The sequence below is a fragment of the Periophthalmus magnuspinnatus genome, chromosome 20 (genome assembly GCF_009829125.3).
Source record: "Periophthalmus magnuspinnatus isolate fPerMag1 chromosome 20, fPerMag1.2.pri, whole genome shotgun sequence".
Taxonomy (NCBI): domain Eukaryota; kingdom Metazoa; phylum Chordata; class Actinopteri; order Gobiiformes; family Gobiidae; genus Periophthalmus; species Periophthalmus magnuspinnatus.
In genome coordinates this window covers 14,688,069-14,709,795 of record NC_047145.1, presented here as the reverse complement: position 1 = coordinate 14,709,795, position 21,727 = coordinate 14,688,069, and the positions used below count along the sequence as shown (strand labels likewise).

The 21,727-nt window shown below is 38.4% G+C and overlaps 1 protein-coding gene across 3 annotated transcripts in view; it reads right to left on the bottom strand.

Annotated features, from left to right (window-relative positions):
* dlgap1b (discs, large (Drosophila) homolog-associated protein 1b) overlaps positions 1-7,670 on the bottom strand; it is a 105,924-nt gene extending 98,254 nt beyond the window's left edge. For all 3 annotated transcript variants that reach the window (XM_033985687.2, XM_055229931.1, XM_055229932.1), the window contains exon 1: positions 7,499-7,670. The gene's annotated coding sequence lies outside the window, so the exon portion shown is untranslated. The remainder of the gene's footprint in view (positions 1-7,498) is intronic.
* Between the last annotated feature and the right edge of the window lie 14,057 nt (positions 7,671-21,727).

Sequence of the window (21,727 nt, the reverse complement as noted above, 5' to 3'; positions counted from 1 at the left end):
AGAGGTACAGAGAGACATCATGGCCACAGCTCTGATTCATGGTCATCAGAGCCAGGGCAGCTGCTGAAGACGCACTGTCTGCCTGCACCCTGCTCACTGACCACTGGGACTAACAAGCTGCACTCTAGTACTGTCTGCCCCCTGACCAAAGCCACAGCACATGTAGTACAGTGTTTGTGTGAATCCATGACACCAGAGCTCACATGAACAGGGCTGGTGAACTGATAATGTGATTGATGATGACAGCGAGGAGGTTAAAGGTGAATAGAGCAGTGACAGTAGTCCTCGTAAGTGCTCGATCATGACATAGCTCAAGCCACTTACTAATATCTCATGCTAGGCTACAGTGTACAATGCAAAAGTACATTTGGTTGTTGTCTTTTAAATGAGGAAGTATTGTTTGCTTTGGGGTTATACAAACTGAATGGGTTAAACAAGCAAAAATAACTAAACCTATAAATGAAATTGAACTTTTTTATAACCTTTAATTTTGTATCATTTTAATTTCTGAAGACACGCGTAAGTTAACGGTTCAGCAGTCCCACAGCTAAACTCGTATTAGCCTATAGCAGTGTTTACGTGGGCTAGCCTGGCGCGCTCGATAAGGAGAAATAGTGTTTAGATTTATTAGATCACAGGATATCTGATAGTGGAGCACGCTCTTTAATCTATTATGAGCTGCTGATAGCACAGTGCAATTTCATTTCTCCTGGTTATTGCCTGCACTTCTCAGGTGACCGTAAGCAGCTCCATGCGCTTACACTCACACACTACTTCATTAAAAGTACCACAGAGATAGAGCACAGTTATCTGCTCCCTATACCAGATTAGACACTTTTGCTCCCAGACACTTGGCTTACTATTAGTGAATATCAAAATGTAGCTAGTGTTATCTGTAAATAAGCCAGTCAACTCTGAAGGGCACAGCTCTGTTTAGTATTCCAGGTTATATTGCAATTTTCTCAGAGCCTAAAGATCATGATTTTGTTTTAATCACAATATCTGTATAATTAGCTGGCTTTATATTGTTTTATAGCTGAGTATGTGATTCTCAAATCATGAAAGCAAGGAGTAGGTATTTTAACAGTTATCCACGCCTTTGACACATCTGAAGTATTCACATGATATCTGGACACAGGCACAGCTTTAGAACAGCTTTTTCAGACAGATACTACTACTACAAGTCATGCAAACATCAGTAGCATAGCCTATATCTCACCATACAAACACGCAAAAGTGGATAGATTCTCTATTGCAGTCCCTCATTTTGCATATCATATAATTTCATGATAATTTTGTATCCCGTTTTAACATGAAAGTACCATGTAATTTTGTGAAACCATATGATTTTGAGACAGTATCATGTCAAAACGTGATACTGCTGATGTTTGTTTAGTTCAGATTTGGCAGCTGTACACTGATATGAAATTGTACAGATTGTAAAATTACAAATTCTGTTATAAAGAATAAACTTACATTTGGGTTGTCCATGACTCAGTTCAAGCCCAAAATCACAACAGCAGTTGCCTCGTAGGCCTGAACATGAGAACTGATTTAACCAACAGAAAGTTAGAAAATCAACAATGAAACAGAAACAGACAAGCAAATTAATCAACAGAAAACAAGCAAATGGATAACTGTCCCAGAACATCCCCGGTCCTTACACTCTCCTTCTCAGCAAGGAAAAAAAAAAAAAAAAAAACAGTGGGAAAAAGAGAAACCTCGACGAGAAGCATAGTGAAGGAGAGATCCTATTCTCAACCTCTCTAAATCTGTGATCGTCTGTTCAAGTCTTGTTTTGATGACATATTTCAGTTGAAGAAAAAGAAAAACAAGCCAGCGCAGGTAGAAAGAGAGAGGGTGCTAGAGGGTAAACAGCGCGCAGAGACGCCAACACCGGGTGCTGTTGAGAACATGCACGCTCGCTTTCATTTTCACCGCTCACGTTTAGATACCGCGCCCTCGATTTCTGTCTACACACTGTCAACTTAAAGATAGTCAAATGACGCCACAACCAGGCTTTTTACTTTATGCAAATGCTAAAATATAAATATACTTAAATATACTCAGCACAGTGGCTGAGTGGCTAGTACAGCAAAAATATTCTGAGCAACAAGATCATGGAGATGGGTCCCCAAACACTGAGCTGCGGTGCTCACTGCTCCCCATGGCATTGAAGGATGAGTCAAATACAAAGGACAAATTTCCCTATGGGATAATAAAGTGTACCTTAACCTGTGTGTGTGCAGTGTGCAGAAGTTTGATTCATTTAATAAACTATTTCTAAGTAAAAAATCTGGTAATTAAAAGGTAATACTTCTTTTGATAGTGTACTCTATTCGATATATAAATGTCTGTCACTCAGAGTATAACAACGGTTGAGCAATTGGAGGAGTGGGTGGGCACAAGTAGACAGCATATGTCTGTGTTTGAGCATAGAGCTGCACTGAACAGAACAGTCACAATCTGAGAGATTTGTTAAGCTTGTAGAGCACAATGCAAGTGTTTATTACTCTTATCATAACAATCCCAAATCAGCTATCACCATATGGTCAGATAGCAATTTCATACTGTCTCATACGATCTCCCACCTTTAATTCTGAGGTGGCGAAAGTGATACTGTACTAAGTGAAGCTAAAAGAGAGAGACAGAGAGAGAGAGAAAGAAAGAGAGAGAGAGAAAAAGAGAGTGGAGAGTCCAGCCTGTGTCTTGCCAATGGCCTCCCTGGTGGATTATGTTACCCAACAATGGCAGTGGCCTTTCACCGGCAGAGCATGCTCCAATAGCTGGGAGCCATACAAACATGTCCCGTCACCAGCACTCCCACTAGATTCACCATAGTCCCGGTAGAGAACCAGGTCTAAAGCATGTCTTTATACCAACAAATGTGTGCCCTAGTTTGTGAAGGAGGACATATAAAAGCAAGCAATCGCACCATAGTTCAGCAGAGCATGAACAGCAACATGTACACAAAGGGCAGCCATGTTTGTAATGACAATAGGGTTGGATGGTTTTGACTGAGAGAAAAGACTGACAAGGGTTTGATAAGACAGTATATAGATGTGACTGTAAGCACTAGACAGCCCCCAGCAAAGACTACAGAGGGACCCGCAGGCATTAGTAAGCACAGAGAGGCATACCACTCAGCAATGTGAACTCAACAGCACTTAGCCATTCCAAACATGAAAATCTGTAATCAAACACAAATGAGAAAATGACTGCAAAGCAAATGTAACGCAATTGATCTAATTTCTATATTTGCACTGCCGTTTATAATTACAGAGTCAAAGCAAAACATTTTTATAACAAGATTAGCTGCCTTGACACTGATGTTGTAAGGCTGAAAAATCTAGGAGAAAAATCTAATGGTGATTTAATCTGTGATTTATATTTGTTTTAGGTTTTGTTTTTGTTTTGTTTTTTTTTTGTTTTTTTTTAAGTCCAGGAACATTAACACTGAAACATGAATTGCAAAATCATTTGCTTTTTATGTTTGCAGAAGTCTGAATTTAGTGGACACATACATACATATAATAAGACAGAGAGCAATTAGGTTACTGAAATAATTAATAAATAGTCTATACCTTCAAGATTGAATAACTGTGACCATTTAAATTGCATTTTTATTCAATTGTGATTCATCTTGCAGTCCTACTTCAATGTATAACCTTATGCAACTATAAGTAGTAGGCTAACCCAATCATGCCAAGCTGGAAGAAAAGCTAATATATAAAAGGCTCAGGATATGGTGCACACTATACATCATGTTTTCTGCTGTTTACTGTGTGCACAATATGTCTGTATAACTGTGTAAACAGCAATTCAGGCCATGCAAATTACAATACATACAAGTATAGACCATGCGTGGAACTGCCAGTTCACACCTCTAATAGTAAAGCGTATTTCTATAGGCAGTAGCTCTCCCTCTTTGTAAGGGCTCTATAAGGAAGGTGTCTATAAAGCTTAACACACAAGAGTCCACTAATTACCCCAGGGCTAGCTTGTTCTGCGCACTTTCAAAACAATTACACCAGTGAGAAGCCAGAGAGATGACACAGGCCTGCTATCCAGAGCAGGGAGGGCAGGCAGAGTAGCAGGTTAAGATTAGACTATAGACCTAAAGTGTGCCCCTAAGTAAAAGTATTGAGGCGTCAGCAGCACTGAGAAAAACGTGTTGGAAATAGAAAATGTTCTGTATTGGTCTGTACAGCTGCAAGACTGATTTGATTTAATTGCAAATAGCAGGTGCACTATGTAACTCTTTGGTGGGGGGTCAGCCACCTGCTTGTTTCATGGAGATGTTATTGCATTGCCTGGAATGATCTACAATATGTAATTTATGTAACAGAACTGTTATTGCCTCAGAATTACTTTGAAATATATGTATTCTTGCTGTGAGCGTCACCTCTCCACAGATCAGATCAGATCTGTAACATGGCCTAGTGTTGTCATCGGCTTATCTGCAAGGAGAATCCAAAGTTTAACGCTATACCGTGGAACATTCCTGAAAGCAGTAACATTTATCTGGAGACAAGCAGGTGATGGACCCTGCACCAGAAAAGTTAAAGTGTGGACTTTTAAGATCAGTCTTCCCAATTTTTCAAAACTGCTCAACCTTATTGTCTTGTATACTCGAGAAAATCCTAGAAAGTAGCAGGAAGAACATGAAGTCCCAAAGCACTCTAGTCTCCAATAGAGTAATTAAAACAGGGCACATGTGAGGAGTGGATGGACTATACACAGCACAGTGGGGAACAGTGAAGGAGCTGACTCATCCCCTGCTGTCCTCCTCACACACCATCATCATCCTCAGTGATCAAACCTCAGGCCAGTTCTTAGTAACAGCCATGTCATCACTGCACATCCCCAAATCTGCACCTCCGTCATCAGGCCTTTTGTAACTGTAATGCCCAGGGGCTTAAAGCAATATTTAGGCCACTGCTTCACATGAACTTGCAATTTAGATTTTTGTGGTATTCTATTTTATAATACAACAGGATGTGAAATATTTCCTAGTTTACTTTGGAAAGTGGAAAGCGTTGGTGCTTTTTTAAAGCTACCATCCATAATTAGACTGGCTGACTTGCCCGTTGTTTTCTCACACTTCACCACTAGATGCTCTCTACTTTACTTCTGTCTGATAGTGTGCCAGCTTTGGCCTGACAGAAGAAGAGCAGAGAGCACAGGTGAGCCTGCACAAAGGCCAGTTATATCTAACTCCATGTGTTGTCATTTAAGTTTTTAAAATAGACGCTTGTTATATTTCTGGTATTTTTCATGAACTGACAAACAAAAAAATGTTTAAGCATCAATCCTTGAACTGGGGTTATGTTTACTGCCAATACCATCTTTGTACAGCCCTTGGCTCTCAGTTCAATGACAACACAATTAAAACCAAAGCATTCAAAACTAATTAATGTAGCAATAATCACATGCTACAACAAACATACGGACTGATACTGTTCCTTGATATTCTAACCTGTGAGCCATGACAGAAAGGCTAAACTAACGAAGCATGGAGCTTGGGTTGAGAGTTCAGCCCAGAGCCCATCATTGTTTGACAGGCAAAGAAAGGAACCTGCTAATGATAATTGGAGCATGGTAACATATGAGATTGCAGTTATAAGTGCACTAGTTTGTAAGACAGTATTCCACAAAGGACAGCCTCCATGTTTGTGTAAGGAGAGAGAATAGAGATCAACAAATTGCAGGTTTGGTTCATGCCTGCTGGTGATAAGACTTGAAGAATGTCTCTCAATTGCTACTAGGGCTGCAAAGATTAACCGACTAATCATGACTATAAAAATAATGGTAGTCGTATTTTAATCATCATAATCATTATTTTGACTAGACCGTAAGGATGCGTTCACAACTCATTCATGCATGTTTGAGTAATCTGGCGATGTCTTCCGTACCCTATTGGAATCCTCCTTGTGTTAGAAGTATGATCCTATCCAAAGCTTAGCCCTTAAGCCTGCATAACCCATGCACCCACACTGCCATTTTAAATAAACACACAAAAGAAGAATACAAAATAATACACTATAACTTCACAAACCTGCTGCGATGTGCAGTAGTGCAGATGGGTTGTGATAGCACTCTGAAGGGGGAGTGATGAAACTGAAATTAATTACACATTTTAATATATTGTTTTCAGTGAATATGGCATTTTAAAACATTAGAAGGTAACATGATGATCTAAATGTCACATGTTAACAATTAACACCGCATAGAAGTCTAACCCCTCTTCTTTAAATTCTGGTCAAGTCCAGGTTTAGTTTCAGATTTAGTCACATTTCAGTCCCAACGACGATGTGAGCACACACCCTAAAATGCATATAAAAAGACCTTTTTATAACAAAGACAGTGGCATTATTAAATCAAAATGTCAGAAAAATGTTCATCAATTATAGATATGCTAGGCCTGTAAGATGAGTGCCATGCTAGAGAGAGTATTTTGGGAAACTACTTACTAGGAATACAAATTAAAAAAGACTATGGCATCAGCAATGCTCAATAGTTGCCATGAGTTATTTTATCACAACTCTTAATGACTTATTCATACTCAAGCAATCTTTCGCCTTCTTCTGTATCTTTTCAGTATCTGCTATTGGCTTTGTGCCCCGGTCACATACAGCAGCAATAATAGACTGTGTTCTCATAGCATATAATTTCCATTCACATTAGGAGCTATTAACCCTGTTTTAATCCCTTATGTGAGCTAGAGGTGCAATTTCACCAGGGAGTCATCCATTCACAGAACAGCTGGAGTATATGGAGTCAGGTAATGTTATGCTTGAATTTCACAAAAGTCCGGAGCACTGGTGTTTGCGCAAACTAGTACGTGCCATTTACAGGGACCAGAGAGCGTAAATGAAAAAATAACGACTTCTCTCATAAGGCATCCGCTCTGCCAATAAAACAGCCAAGTATAGAGCCAACAGAGCAATAACGCAAGAAAATGATTCGAGACCTTTAAGCTATTAGGAATACATTTGAAGAGCTGTGTTAAACTGGCAATCAGTCACAACATATGCGCAAGCTCCGACTAGTTTGTGTTTACTGAATAAATGCTGTAGTTGATCTGCAGATTGTCACCCTGCGCGTTCTGGGCTAAACGATGACATGCCATTATTAACGCAAATGCAGACGCGGCTGTTCGTCAAGGTGCACGGATGGCTTTATTGGACACTACATACCAAAGCTCCACGGTGCAGCGTGACATTCAATAAAACGCGGTCATTCAAGTTAAAATAATTGACACAGTCGTTAAAGCAGTAAGAATCCCGTATGGAACTTATAGTAGCAGATTCCTAAGTGTTGAGTAGTGTTGGTAATGCAGTTACGCACGATATTGTCATAACAGAACACTACGCATTAGGAAATTCAACTTACAGTCTAAATGCAAAAAGTTGATAACTGAATAATTTCAAAGGAAAAGAAAAATCTGCCACTGAAGAATGAATGGAATAATTTTTTTTAGGTATTTCACGCTTACCTTAGGAGCACAGTAAACCGACAGTCCAACAGTGGCGTTTAGGAGCAATGCGCACACTTTCGATGAAATAAGTCGCTGTTTTTATGGCCAATGCGAGTCAGAGCCGGTCCGATAGGCAGTCACTGTGATGGTAAAGTCCCACACACCGTAGTATCCTCCAGCATCGCTCCGTCTGTGGGCTGCAGAGGCATCACTGGACGTATGAACCAGCGCTTCACATGAACGGCCACAGCGAAAGCCCGGCATGGAGTAGGCCGCTGCGGGGTGGATTCTCCTGTGAGGCGAGTCTGGAGGTAGCAGCGTGCAGGTAAGGACACGTGGTGATAGTGTGCTATATTGCTACATACATGTGCTACAAAATAGGTTAAGAGTAGCATTTTTATACCGCTAAAAGTAAAATAAATCCTTTTACTAGTTAGTGCTAAGCTAGGCACTCACCAGATAACGTCTTTTTCTTCTATTATATTCATTTTCTTCCTCCAAAAGTGCAGGTAAGACGCAGTAGGCTAATGGCTAATGTTTTCCATTAGGCACGAGCATGTAATGAAGTATCACTGCGCATGTCACTAAGTAGCACACACTGTCTCCATATTTCAGTTAATATAATGAACAATATTTGTATCTAATAACATGCGAACCAAAAAAAAAGGTGAGAAGTATCCCATAATCGATAACTTATGAATTATTGTGTGTCTAAATACTACCACATTAAAGAAAGAGTAGCCTAATGCAATGTGTGTACCATATGACCACTGCTTGTTGTTAGTCAGGTATTTCACATAATTGTCAGTTGTCCATGTTCATAATATACATCAAAGTAAAAGTTCTCTGTGCTTTCTGCTGGCTGCAGCTGCAGAGCCCATGGCCGCCTCTGCTTTTTGTATTCTTTTCAAACGCAAGTTGTGCACCAGAGGGACAGCTGTGCCGCACATCAGCCTGAGTCTGTGTCACTCTACAGAACTGAACTGATGAATGACTGGAGGGAGTGTGCTGGGAGCAAGCACTACCAGCGGCAGAGTAGCACTAGCTCTGAGCCTGCTGGGCAGCCCAGATCTAATAACAAGGATGCATACTTTAATAGAACAACCCTGGCAACCGCGGCAGTACTACTGGTTGTGAGTGTGGTTAGTGGGGACTTTAAACAATCAGAGTTGTACTGGACCAATCCTTTTGAAAATGTATTTAGATTGACAAAGATGGCGTGATGAGAGATTCAAAGGAAACATTTCGTGCATGGTGATATGATAGGGGGAATTACTGTACCTGCTAGCCTTTTCATCAAGCAGCAATCAACAATTTATTGGTGGCAGTCAGTCAATAAAGGCATTCCCTGGAAGTGCCAGTGAAATCAATATTCCCCTGTGACACAGCACACAGGCTGCAGTGAGGGAGATGGATGGGAGGGGGAAAACTGAGCTGGAATGAGTTGCCACATTTGCACTGTATGCAAATACGATTGATTAGCTGCGCTGGCAGTGGAACATTAAAAATGACCTAAAATAAAATGATTTTGTCCTTCAATTTATGCACAGTGCTAATCCCAGCTGTCACAATAAATACTATATTGACTTATTGTTCAATAAATGATGGAGCAATATTTTTGGGGGTCAGTATTTACTGGGGGCACTTTTTCTTTGTGGGGAACATTTTGGTATTTTTCTACTGCCAGATGAGTTTGCTGGGTGGACTTTCTCTGTCAGTGCAATGTTCTGATTTGGTTTGATCTGAGCTGGTCAGGGCCACTTTTGCTTGAGGGATCATTTGGCTGTCGCACATTGCTGACCACAGTCAATATTTAGAAGTTGTCCCCAAAGAAAACAAGACAATAGTGATAGTGTCCATGGCATTAAAGAGCTTTGGTGTATGCAGCAAAGCATGATTGCTTTGTGAGCCAGGCTTCGTTAATGAAACTTGTGCTGCTGAGATTCCCTCAGGAAGCATTTGTGATCTTATTCACGCCATATTATGTTTGAAGTACATCCATACTTCAAATACACATATATACATATAGCTTGTCACACATATATACATATATACACATATAGCTTGTCGGGGGGGGGGGGGGGGGGGGGGGGGGAATTATAAGAAGAAAAGGAACCATATGTAAGATTCTGATTTCAAAGTTCATATATCTAACTTATCTGTGTCCCCAGATACGAGGTAAATGCATTCAAATCAAATGTGTTGTTGACTGATGATGAAATTATTAAACACAATTATTTGGTGTTTTGGTTCTCAAAACAATTATCCAATCAGAAAGCAGAATGAGCCTTACATGATTCTCTCATTTAGGTTGCCAGTTTCAATGCTGATATTCAGTTGGTTTAAACTGAAAATGCCTCTGATCTGAATTGTCACTACCGAAATCCCAGCACCTGCAGCCAATCATTAATCAGTGCAGCCTCTTAGTCAATTCTTGATGTTCAGCTGTGATTGAAGTACCATAAGAGGGCAGGCTACATACTGTTTTTTGTTTGTTTGTGTTTTTTTTATTTTAAAACACCATTGTTCAAGCCCACGTTCTAACTCCCAATCCCTTTCATTAGAATCCAGTCCATGGTTTAGCCCTGTTGGTGGCACAGCATGCAACAGCCAGCTATTTATCAATTATTCATACCAATGGAGATACTTGCAAACATATGAAAGATGACACAGAGCGCAAAGTAACTATTAAAATATTTGTAAGATGTATTTACTGTGAATCATGAATGAAATGTCGTCAGTGCAGCCAGTTTCTTCTTATGATGTGTAACTTGGCTTGAGCATGTAAACACCACTGGGCTGTTGTGGTTGGTTACATCACAATCTGTGTAATTAATCGGATTTAGGACAGAGGCAGTTGAAGCCTAATCAATGTGAATTATTAATCATTTGCATCGTTAGCTATTCTGTGCGCTGACAGCCTTGTTCCTCTTAATGAGTGTGGTCAACTAAACCAAAACAACTTTCAGTCACAATATTGGATGAAGCTGAAGCTGAACTGATTCAAATAAGAGTTTGAACAGTGTTAAAAATAAGATTTTTTTTGCAGGGGTTTATTAACATGTTATTTTGATTTTCAGCAACACAATTTGAAATTTTCAAATGGAACAAGTCAGACGATCTGCTCAGAGATCCATCGGAGACAGCTTGGTCCTTTGAACGAGGAGACTCTTCAAAGAATATTCGGAAAAGAGGTACTCACAAAATCTATTAAACTTCAGACTATATTCTCTCTTGACCTTCATGACTTAAGCCCTAAACTAATGCTCAAGTGACTTACAAAACACAATGAAAAACACAAACCTTTTTGCTATTTTGATTTAGTAATATCGCTGTCTTTGTCTTAAATGTCATAAAACATTATAAAATGCTGTAAAGAGTTATTTATTGATTTTTACAATTTAATAAGAAAAGGGAAAAAAAATAGGCTTCAAAATAAAATCTAAAAAATAAAGACAAAAATTTAAACTGGCATGACAGAACCAAGATTATGCTACACATTTATTAATCATTGCACCCTTGTACATACAAGTTGTGCTAATGTATTTGCCTCATAAACAAATCAATACTGTACAAATCCGAAAATAATAAAATTACTTTCAGATTACAACATCATCCACTGAATATATGAAACAGCAGTATTTATATCACTGTTGTAAAATATGCTACAAATAAGCTACAGTTTATTGATGGGGCTTTGATGCTATCTAAAACCCCAAAGCTTTCCACTAAATACTGCTGCAGCACTCCAGTCTCACCCAGCTGTGTGAAAACTGTTCCGTACATGGGCGACTGTCTGTTCCCGCCCTCCATTTTGGATCGATGAACTTCCCCATGGAGACGTGTGCAAACCTTTGATCCTCTTTTGAAGGCCTTATCACTCTTTGTCTTGATCCAATTCACACTGTTTTGTCTTGAAGTTGAATTGAACCATGAATAATAATATGGAGAAGCCTTTATCTGCAGCTTCTCATGATGACTTCGTAGGATTTTACTTTAACAGTAATTATAATGGTGCATATATATATAGCTGCATTCACGTTCTAGTATTTGATGATATCATAATTTCAGATGGAGGGCAAGTGCCTATATAACTCTGGGAGGTTTACAGTTTTGGGAAAAAAATCCAAACTTGTGATCCAAAAAACATCAAAACGTATATATTATTTATTAGGGATTGGCTGCACAAATTTGCCATATTAATCTTATTGCTTGGAATCCTTTCAACTCACAATTAGGCTACATCTTTGATATTCAGTAATGACACTATCTGAAGGCATAGAAAAAAAAAAAAGTTCAGTTTATCTATGCTGCCAGAAAGAAAAAAAACCAAAAGTACTTTCTGCCAATTTTGTTTCATGCGAATAGGCCAGATATATTAAACATAAACCAGCACAGCAAATATCCCCACAGAATTCTGATCTGTCCTTCAGCTCAATTTTAATCTATAGGTATTCTACAAAGTCTCATCGCATTACATAACCCCCCTGCTAATCTTACTAATTTCTGTTTACATAGGAGGATCTTTTAACCAGGTAATCCCATGTAAAAGTTAATGAGGCGATGATAACAAATGGGTAACACTCCTGCCAGCTTTCCTCCCGGGACCTTGTAGCATGTTATCTCTTTCTTCAGCAGCCAACCAAACAGTAGTAGAAGCACTATGAATAGAAATGGCAATGAAGCTGAATTATTTAAACACAGGGGGTGGAATACACAAGTTAATTTCTCACAAATGCTCAGAAAAGTGGAAGTTTAAAGTGCAAATGGCATTTGGTGTGATAGTACCTGTGGTAAATATCTATTATAGTTTTACACCATTTAGTTGAGGTTACACAAAAGTACAAAAAATAAAGGAAGTAGAGCAGAGTTGTAAAATGGAATACTTTTAACTATGTTGTTTTAGCTGGTTTATAACAGTTGTCACCCCAAAAATTCTATCCAAAATGCAGAGACAATTTAGGCGCAGCAGTGAAGGCATTTATCTGTCAGTTTAAAGGTTCATTTAACAAAACAAACTAATCAAGATTGTTGTTCATGACGATGGCTTATCACAGATGCCAATAGGCCTGAATGATTAATCTAATTGCAGTTTTTCTGACAGGCATTGTGATTGTGATTAGATTTGTTATTTATGTTTATGTTGAAAAATATGAACCGACAAACTAAAACAAGGATCACGTTTCAGAACATGTTTGTATTGGTAGTTTTTTTAAACTTGATGATGTGATACTAGATTAAGGGTAAGAGCCAGTTTTTCCTATTGATAACATTATATTTTGCCATGAAATATCCCAAATTTAAATGGCAAGGCAAGTTTATTTGTACAGCATAATTTGTACACAAAGTAATTCAAAGTGCTTTACAGAATATGGAAGACATTAAAATCACAATACAACAAATCAAAAAAACCTTTCAGTGATATGCACAGCTAAACAGAACCGTTTTGAGCCTGGATTTAAACATTGTCAAAGTAAAGGTCTGTCTCACATCTTCACGAAGATTGTTCCAGGTTTTAGCTGCATAAAACTGAAACACTGATTCTCCATGTTTAGTCCTGACTCTGGGCACCAGCAGGAGGCCGGTCCCTGAAGTCCTCAGAGCGCAAGATGGTTCATATGGCACTAACATGTCGGAGATGTACTTTGGTGCCATGGAGAGACTTGTTCACAAGCAGAGCTGCTAGAAAGTCTATTCTCTACACCACAGGAGCCAGTGCAGAGACCTGAGCACAGGACTTATGTGCTCGTACTTCCTGGTTCTAGTCAGGACCCGAGCAGCAGTGTTCTGGATGAACTGCAGCTGTCTTAACGCTCGTTTGGAGGGGCCAGTGAGCAGGCCGTTACAGTAGTCTAACCTACTGGAGACAAATGCATCTGTCCAAGTCTGGTTTTGACAGTATTACTTTGATTTTTGCAATGCACAAATGTTGAACCTGATCATTTCTATTAGTGACTCAGCCCAACATCTTGCTGTATTACATAAAAGTCTGCATTTTAACAATATACATTTTAGCTGATCCCCCATCTGTATTAGATTTCATTGGCCTATAGACTATTGTGAAGTCATCTGAAACCCAGCAGTAGATCTAAATTACAGGGTCAGCAGTTTTTATGCACGATAGGAGGGGACATTTTGTTTGTGGAGGAAATAATGGCACTAATTTCAGCTTTTGCGATGTACTAATTGCAATTTTGATTTGAGTGTGATTAACCTTGCAGTCCTAATACCCATTCCTGTCAATATTGAGACTGAAAAAGAATGTTGCATATAGCTTACCTCTCCTTTCTCATTTAAAGATACATTCGTTTGAGAAGTGTGTGTCGCTGAATTTAAATTGCACCATAAATGTGAAACTCAGGGCTTACCAAAACTTTGCCACTTTTATTTCCCCTTCCCTGCTGCGAGAATTGTATTTTTCAAACTTCCTTAAACTTTACAAAAGAAATTCTCGAAGATGCATAAAATATTGAAAGACAACGTTAGAAAGTGTACTCTAGTTTTTGTTCGCCATATTGGGATCTGTGAGTCATAATTTCATGTGCCTTTGTTTTTTTATCAGATAAAATTTGAGAAAACAAATGCTGGGTTTGATATTACTTATTTGGATAAAATGTAAGAAGTATTGAAGGTATTAAGCTATTGTTCACTGACTAAAAAGTGATACTAACCTTGACAGTTTAGACAATAGATTTTGTTGTATTGTGCTCTTATGAAGGCGCTGGCAATCCAGAGACGACAGGGACAAACAAGTGTAGGTGTAGTGAATAGTGTATTGAAAATTTGGAACTTTTACCCTATAATAAAAAGTTGGGAATGTGACTACTCAGGTTGGAACTATTGACACTGATGATGATGAAGAGGTTTGAGGGTTTTACTGCTGCGGTGGAGATGACCCCAGGGTTGAGGTATGTCACCCAGTGCATTCATATGACAATAGATGGTTTGTAAAATACAATTTAAGAATCAGCCAGCACACATCAATTCGCAATTGCATTTACCTTAAGGTGCATATAACTTTTCTGGTGAGAGGTGCACTATTTGTTTGTCTCCGTGGAGATGTCTTTATCTGGAATGTTTTGTATAGCATTAAATTGATCCAGCTGCCATTTATTTTCATTGCTCAAAAATACCTGACACAACATGCATTCTTTTTCCACTGATCTGATGTGTAACTTGGCCATCTGCTTGTCTCCACGGAGAGAATCTATAAGATGTCATACTGTGGAACATTGCAGGCAAAATAATAGCATCTCTGTGGAGACAAGCAGGGGGTGAACCCTCCTTCAAAGTTACATTGTACCTGTACAACGATTGGGGAGAAAAGAATCATGTAGAATACTGGAAAAATAAACAACCAAAATGACTTCACAAAAGTAACAAACTACTTTCCACCAAAACAACACTGTGTTACTCAGTAAATACATATTGATGCTGTTTTCTTATTTCTCTTTATGTTTTTCATGGGCTGGTTTACTGCAGGCATTGACTTGTGACTGTTTATGGATGTGGAAGCGTGGCACAAAATGAAAGCATTGACCTTCAAGCAGTGGGTGCAGAGAGTTCCCTCCCTCCCAACTCGGGCTTTATCTGGCCTGCATTATTTAAACATGTGAGCGCAGCCTTTGATCACTCTAAAACGCCCAGAGTCTCCGAAGGATTGGACTTAAGTCTTTATTATTGTGTGTCACTCTTTCTGTCTTTTTACACAATGTTACTCTGAAATATCTGGCTGACAGGTAGAAGGTGAAGGCTGTGACTGTGTTATTACTGCTCCAGTGCTCTCCACACTCTTTCTCGCTCCACCTGTCTCTGTCTTCTGCACTCTTCTAACCCGCTGTATCCCGTATGCGCTGGCACAAGTCAAGAAGGTCTGTCCCATTTTTGCTAAAGAGGACAACCTCCAGGCAATTGATATTGCATTCATTTTGGCATCTTTCTTCTTCTATTGTAGGTTAAGTGTAACCAGGTTCATCCAGCTGTCACTGCTGCTCGGGCGACATGGATCCAGAGCCCATGGACCCATCTCCACATCTGCACAAAATAGCATTAAGAGTACTGATTTGAGCAATGTTTAATATTCACTGACAAGAATAAATTATACCTCAAGCCCAAGTTTTAAAAGTTTTAAAACTCCAAAACCTTATAATGTTTATAGATTAAAGTTAATATAGTGTTAGACATTATTGATGACTCTGGATTGGCTAAATAAATAAAGCATTTATTCCTGAACTGTATTAGTCTGTAGTCAATCTGCTGAGAACAAAGGCAGCAGCATTTCTCCTCACTATATTTTTGAAATGCTGTTGTGTTCCATCCACGTTCAAAAATTGTGGAATTATGTCAAATTTTAGGAAAATGTAATCTTCAAAGGAATTTGCACAAAATTGAAGCTTTCTGGTTCAGAAATAAAATATAAAAATGCTGCTGCAAAACAAACGCTTTATCTGACAAAAGTTCAATATGCAGTGGAAAAAACGCTTCATGATTAGAAATGTTAACGTGCTGATTAGCTTTTCTTAAAGGAGACATATTATGCAAAATGAGCTTTTACAGCACACATATGCATTATTTTTTTTTTACTTTTAAACATGCTCTTGAGTAGATTTGCTTTGGCATCTCATGTTTTAACTTAAAGTAATGACTATGTGTAAAACCAGACATTATTTCCCCACATTCAAATCTGGTGTAGGTGTCCATCTACTGGCAGCAGAGGGAATTCAAATCATGGGAAAAAAAATAATGTTATTTAATTAAGTAACATGCCCCAACACAATTAGCATGTGGTATGGTGAATACAATTTGACAGCAGAAATCCATTTTGTATAATATGTGTCCTGTAAGAGCTTTTAAGCATGTTATAATACCCACTTGTTAAAAAAAATAAAAGTCTATATTTTATAAAGGACAGGAATAAACTGAGTCAAATCTACATCAGAGAGAATCTAACAAAGGGACCAAAGCAGCGTTTCGTCAGCAGTGTGAGGCTGTGGGCCTGACTGGGGACTGAGAGATAAAAGAGTGGGACTGGTTCATATAATACTTGGGCTTTAGAGTGAGCTTGCTGGTGAAAGATATGAAGCTACAGACACATACAGTGAACAGTGTGTAAATCAATCAAGCTTTGATACTGTAGTTTGATACTCATATTTTTGAAATGTTTCTGGTCTTTTCATATATCTCCTGTTTTTCTTCTCATATTAACATTAAATTCAGATCCTGTAAATTGACCAGAGCAGAGAAGTGAGTACACTGAACTCACTGCCCACGGCTCCAGATATAACTCGTAAGTAGTGCAGTACCATTTTTATCTATATTCTAATGTACAATGCACAAGGGTTGTCATTCATTTATTTCCTATGCATAACTGATAATACAGACTTAAATTATTAATTGTGTTAAATTAACGAGGGGGTATTACGTAAAAGTGACTTTTTGGAGCTTTGTACCATAACATACAAAAGGATTGACACAAAACTGGACAAAGCAACTTGACAAACCTGATATGACATGCTGCAGTTTAATTAGCAGAGCACATGCTGATTGTGTTGTGATATTGTTCTGAAGGGGGAGTGATGGAGGACTCAAAGCTCCAGAAACGTGAGACTTATAAAACATATTGACACATTGTTTTCAGCGAATATAGCAGCAAATATAGAATCACTGGTTGATTTAAAAAAAATACTTTATTACTTTAGTTATAATATGGCATAACATTAAATTTACAATAGCAAAATTTCATGGGGCCAGTGGAATGAGATGTGGTAGCAGTAATCCAAGACCATACTCTCATGTTGTGGTGGAAGCATAATATTATTGTGACAGCCTCTCTGGTCTGGCCCAAATGGTTTCATGTGTGGAGACTTATCTGGGGTGATGGCTTGTCTGACTGAGGAGCTGTGGAGAGGACTGTGTCAAATTGGACGTGATCTCAGGAACACTTTCATCAGAGCTCGAGACATGGCGACTGCTTCTCCACACACCTGGGGCATTTCTGTTCACGCAACCAACTTTGCAGCTGGTTTGTTAAGTTTCAAAAGCCAGCTACAGTATATGCAACAGCTGATAAACTCATTTTAAGATGGCGCTTTCTGGAATTAAAAAAAAAGAATTACATTGTTGTTATTTTTTTCCATTACTTTAAATGCACATACATAAGATTGATGCAAAACGTGTTAAGAAAAGGGCAAACTGCTAAGACTGAACTTGGTAACATTTACAAGACAAAACTGTTTATTTTCAACATTTTGGCACAGCAGTATTACGCTGTGTCTTAATAAATGTAGCAAAATCGATTAAGTCAATATTTTGTTTCTTGAAATAAAAACTAAACTAAAAGATAATTCATAAGATATATAATAAATCAGCAGAAGACATTCCAATCCTGTTTAAACGTTCCTGTGATGGACTTGGGTACTTGTGTAAACTTTGTGAAAAACAGCTCTTACATTCCATTTCCAGATTACCTGCTGCTTCCCTGCCTGCGCCCTTCTCAGCCGTAATGTGCTACTGTAGAGACTCCGTGGGGCTTTAATGATTTTCTTTTAAAGAGCGATTGAACAGTTAGTTTTATCGCTGCCAGTGGGCCACAAGGAGAACAAGGAAATCAGCCTTATGGTGACAAATCCTTGCGTCAGTTTTGTATTTGAAAAACATTACCTCTTGCACAATATCAGGGCTGTTTGGGTCTATCATTATTTACACCAGCTAAACGGTCTCTTAAGGTGTTTGTCAAATAATAATTTCTGTGTACAATGTATCTCATGGTTCCTAGGTAATAGTGATGAAATTCCCTAGTGTGATGTCATAATTTTCAATCAGGAAGTAAAATTATAATCTGCAAAAAGCAAACAAACTAGGTCCAAATTTATGATACTTTTAACAAAATCTTAACTGTTTTAGTCAAATTATGAGTTTAACTTGTCCTGTGCATTTGAAATTATGCCATAATTTCCAGTCAGGAAGTTAAATTACGTTATAAGGTGTTTAAAAAATGCTAAGTCGGGTCAAAATTTGTAATACTTTTAACAAAATCTTAACTGTGTTTTGGTGAAATTATTAGTCTAACTTGACCGAGGCACTTTAAATGAATTGTGTCATCAGTTGCCTAATAACACGGCTGGGGGACTTGGACAAGAGGTTGATTGCATTTAGAAGTTAATATGCCCCGCACTCACCTTTGGCGTCCTTTAGCCATTTTCATTTGTTAATCTAGTTTGGCCCATCACTGCTATTGGTCACGCCAGGCTAATTGTGACATTAAGAGGTGACTTAGTTCTTTAGGGATCCCAAAATGTCGTCTGTGTAAATCTAGCATGAAAGTCACTCAGCCTGGCCAAATACACAGAGCTTGTTAGTCATGCTTCTTAATTACCAAACGCTTCATGCAGGAATGTCCCAATTGTCCAATCTAGTCTGAGCAGGAACCGTGCCAAGGAGGCTCTAAGCTATAATTTGCAATTCAGTTTCTCACAAATATTTTAACAATATTTTTACTAACTTTTTTCGCCTCATGTCAGCTCATGTCAGTTGGAGGTTATTGCTTTTCCTCAAAGTTTAGACTGGATTTTATAGGACCCATATTACGCAATTTTCTGATCAATGTTATACTATTGTACGAGGCGGAACAGAGCATTTTGAGCTTTGGACTCCAGGTATGTTTGTGAGGAAGTAACAATATATAACATGGATTAAAAGAGTCAATTTTGCGCAATGGAGAACCTTTAAACAAATAGCCATATTTCTAGCCTAATGTGTTCATAAAGTCTCCTTACATTAAAAAAAAAAAAAAAAGTATCACAAAGACAATTGGTAAGATATCTTAATCAGACTTTTTTCTATTGTGCTCAGTGGTTTCCAGAGTTTTTTTTTTTTTTTAAATCTCATTTAATACACCTTTATATGAGCACCATTAGTCGCATGAAGCACATCAAAACGGTGCTTGATTTCTTGTCATGTTCGCTGTAGCGTAGCCTCATCAGTGGTTGCAATCACATCTGTTTTCTTTTGCTTTAGTTCAGTAATGTCCCATATCTTTGTTTGATTCACGAGATGTGTAACATAGAACCCATGATACACATTGTGCTTTCTCTTGAGGAATAGCCATTTCTTAGAAGTTCATTCGAAATGATGTCTCTTTAATCAATAGGATGCCTGAAATACAATTTTTTTTATAACCACTACAATACAATAGAACACATCTAATTAATGTAGCTTATCAATTGCCTTTGTATTTTTTATTTTAATTTTTTTTATTGTAAAGAGTATTTATGGACACCCTGTACTTTATTTGTCCCTCATGAGAGAAATTCGTTTTTTGTATTTGACCCATTCTTCAACCAATGCCACTGAGACAACCTGTCAGGTGCCGTGAGCTGCTGCTGTATAGAGCTCGGGGACCCATCTCCATGATCCTGAACTAGGCTGTTTTTTTGGGGTTAGCTATTTTTACTCATTTGTCATTTCAAAAAGACAAACCTGATTCACTGAGGACACAATGGGAATGACACAGAGAGACTGGGGCAAGGCAGAAAAAATATGACACGGCCAGTATCACTGACAACTAACAGCACATCACTAGTTTCAGTATCCATTTTGGTCACTTGAATCTCTTGTGTTTTCTTCTGTATTTCAGGTCCTGTTTTTTCAGTTTCTTTGTCAGCCTTTTAATAAGACAATTAGCAGATGTGGGCGCTTGTTTCTGTTCAGGCTGGCTCTTTGTTGACTTATTTAATTGCAGTGTTTTGTTTTGACAGATGGAGGAAAACTTGCAAAGACTTTCATGTCCCAAAGTGGATCATAATTCATTTGCAAAGTGACACTGATCTTGTATAAATCCGGCACACGCATATCTTTCACAATCACGCGATCAGAGATGTCGAGCATGTAATTGGATATGATTCCATTCATTAGGTGATGAGCAGCCAACAAATTGTGGCTTGTCCTCTGTCGCAGTTTGGGTCATAGCAATCAATCTAAAACAGCCAGATTATTATGTGGAAAATAGAGCTAAAACTATTATGGATGATGCTAGTGAAGTCACTGCTGTTAAAAGTTCTCTGATCAGTTTACCCTTGTAATCACTTGTTGACTGTTAGGGTCTGGGACTTATGTATCAAATGTTACAATTTATTCAACCCTTTTTGCACAATAATATGTGTGCAAGCCTGTATAAAAGGTTTTTGAGTCATAAAAACACCTGTAATTGAAGGGTAGAAAGTAGCAGATTTTTTTTTTCATTTATTTTGTATTTTATGAAAATGTTAAAAATTATATTTTTTTCATCCCAGCTACTTGAACTGTAGTCTCACAGAACACTGAAAAAAATCAAAGCTCGGCTATTAATCTGAATTATGTTTTTACAATATTTACTGCATTGGGTCAAAGGCAGTTTGAACTCAATTTAAAAAAGGGATTTTTCCATGTACAGAGGGGATCATGATCATGGTCAGGATCATGCAGGATTACTCAGATATTTAGAACTCAACCAGAATACAACTCTGAGTAAGCTACTGATGAGAGAAAATGTATAGATTAAGCCAGGGGGGTCCAAACTCTCATTAAGGGCCACATATATAAACACAGACAAAGCTGAGGGCCGGTTGAGGGCCATAGACTGGTCGCGAATACAGTGAATACTTCAAATCTGTGTTATTATTACAAGTTATACTGAACCACTCGACCTTTATTCATGCTTACATCCTCAATGGGACAGAGTAAATATTTGATATGGGCTTGTTAAAGTAGATTTTCAGAAATGTACAATAAAAAGTACTTTTTTTTATGGTAACATGGGCCAATTCAACTGGAAGCTTGAGGGCCAAGAAAAATTGGTCTGAGGGCCGCATTTGGCCCCCGGGCCACAGTTTGGGCATGTCTGGATTAAACTGTATAAAAGTGTATTTTGTATTTCATGTCTCCTTTAATCTGAGGCAGTCGTAGCATTAATTATTACAGCGTGTTAATGAGACAACAGCCACAGCAACATCTGGCCTCACTAAAGGAAAATGTCAAGTGCACGGCTCCCCGCGTGGAGGGCTTCCTTTGGAGAGAGTGTGGACCTGCCTACTGCACAAGCTCACACCACAATAATGAGATCATACGGTCAGAGTGAACAGGATCTGTGCTTGATTTGAGTCCATTTAAAAAACATGTGGTTTAATGGATACTGTATAGTGGTTATTTGTCCAGGGTTGTTGTTTGGAAAGTTTTTCTTTAAACATACTTTATAAGAACAGAGAGCAGGGG